Source organism: Alligator sinensis, unplaced genomic scaffold (genome assembly GCF_000455745.1).
Source record: "Alligator sinensis unplaced genomic scaffold, ASM45574v1 scaffold7_1, whole genome shotgun sequence".
Classification (NCBI taxonomy): domain Eukaryota; kingdom Metazoa; phylum Chordata; order Crocodylia; family Alligatoridae; genus Alligator; species Alligator sinensis.
In genome coordinates this window covers 5,518,731-5,521,219 of record NW_005841843.1, presented here as the reverse complement: position 1 = coordinate 5,521,219, position 2,489 = coordinate 5,518,731, and positions in this window count along the sequence as shown.

Genomic DNA, 2,489 nt, shown 5'->3' with positions numbered 1-2,489 from the left:
GACAGGTCGGGTGCTGGTCAAGTTGGAGATCAAGAGGGCGCCACTGAGGGTCACTTTTCACTGCCTTTTATCTGTCCTTGGCAGACTTTGGTGACTCCCCAGTTTTCAGGTTTGCCCAATCCAGGAGTCATTGACCCTCGTGAGACTTCCCCCTCCTCGGTGGCTACTGGATGGCATCTGTCAGCCCCAGGGGTCGTCCACATGTACGTGCAGGTTTGGGAGTCCGTTGATGAATTTTGAATAGGGCTCTGGGAGCGGTTGATCTGGAGATAGCCCAAAAGTTGGTCCCTGGTGTTGATTAACTCAGGCCAGGGCTTCTAGCCTTTGATCAGTGACGTTTAGAGATTTCCCAGTTGCTACATTGTCTTCTATTGAGTTCTTCCCTTGGTTGATATGCAGCTTCCCAGGTGTTAATTGCTGTCTGCTACCATGTTACACATTCAATCACTGATTCACTCACTCTTTCAGGGGCCAGCCTGATACAGGGAAGGACAGTTTGATTCCTGCCCTTGTTAACATTGTTACAATGTATAACTTACTTATGAAACTAAATACGTTCAGTTGAAAGATGAAAGGTGAGGAGTATAAAATATAAGCTATAAATGCCATGGCACACAAATAGATAAAAATACCAAACTACAAGGGGAGATACAAAATGCACGCACACAAATTTTAAAACACAATTCCTTATCTTAAAATGAAAGAGAGAGGAAGGAAGAAAAGGTAGAAAAAGAGAAACATATCCAAAGAGGGGAGAGCAAAGGCAGGCAAGAGGAAAAGGGGGCTTTCTGCTACACTAAGTACATGGAACCGAATAAGGAACTGGAATTTGGGCTGGGATTATACTGAGAAATCCTTCTTGGGCCAAACCACACTTTGGGCCTGGCAGGTCTCTATTCAGAGATGTCCAGAAGAGTCCCTCAGTACCACAGAAGTGTGGTCTGGGGTGGACCAAGGAGCATTGCTGGGTATAATCCTAGCCCATAATCCTGTTCTTTATTCGGTTCCATATGTCTAGCACAGTGGCTTGGGTGCTATGTTGGCCTCCTGGCACGGCCAAACCGTGTTTTGGGCCAGGCAAATCTCTGGTCAGAGATTTGCAGAAGTGTCCCCCGGTGGCACAGGGACGTGGGCTAGGGTGGCCCAAACAGAATTTCTAGCCATAATCCCAGCACGAAAGCCAGTTCCTTATTCAAGACATAGTGGGCATGGGGGCTGTTAGTTGGCAGCCTGGCACAGCCAAACCGTGCTTTGGGCTGGGTGATACTGTGGTCAGGGTTCTTTGGGACAGTTCTCCAGTGGCATTGCCATGAAATTTGGAGTGGCCCAAGAAGTATTTTGCCTCATAATCCCATCCTAATCTTACCTTTGTTTAGGGCTCTGTACTTGATGTGAGATATTATTTTACATATTAATTACTACATATGCATAGCTAACAACATTTTGTCTCTTTAGGATGTGCAATTCATTGATAACAAGTTTTTATTGGGTCTAGATTAGCTTTGAAAAAGGAACTGGGAACAAGGAATAAGGAACTGGGAATAAGGAACCAATTTCAGCCTCAGCAGGAGCAGTGAGTAGGAATATGGGGATAATTTTGCCCCTGTATAGTGTCGAGGAGACATGCCGCATGCAGTTCTGGGGTCCACATTTTTTAAAGGAAGGTGACAAATTTGAGAAGCTACAGAAAATAGCCCCCCATATTATTAGAGGTCTGGGAAAAATGCCTTATATCAGCGGTTCCCAAAATCAGGCCCCTCAGAAATTCAGTTGCGTCAGTTCAGCGACACAAAAACTGGTGGGGGCACAGCCAGAAAGCTTGGAAACTTGCTTTGTAGTGAGAGTTCAATAGAGCAGTATAGTTTATCAAAAGAAGATTACGTGACTTGATTACAGTGTATTATTACTTTCAGAGACAGAAAAAATAGTACTTCGTAAAGGGGTCTCTACTTTAGCAGAGAAAAATACACTATGAATTTATGCCTGGAAGATGAAGCCAAGCACATTCAAATAAATGGGGGCTCGGGTTTTGTATACACTGCATGAATTAACCGCCTCAAGAATCGTACATCGTACGAAAGGCGAAATTACGGTACAAATACGACGCCTCCCGCACGCGGCAACGCGCGCCCTGGCGCCCGGCACAACGCGCCGCCCCGCCCCAGCACGAGTCGAGGCGCAGTGCACATGCTCAGCCTGAGGAAGGCGGGGCGGGGCAGGGCAGACATCTCCTCCCACCTCTTCCGGGAGGTGGCACTTTCTCCGCCCTCCCCCTCCCCCGCTCCTGGCCCCGCCCCGCGCGCCGGAGCAGGAAGGGAGCGGGGGCAGGAAGGAATGACGCAAGAGAGAGCGAGCGCTGGAGGAGGGGCACGCGGCCTGTGATTGGCTGCGGACTTGTGGGGTGAGCGGTGCCGTTCTAGCGGCCGGGCCCGCGCCGCGCTGCACGCCGGGAGCTGTAGGCGGTGCAGCCCCCGCTCCCGGCAGGCCTA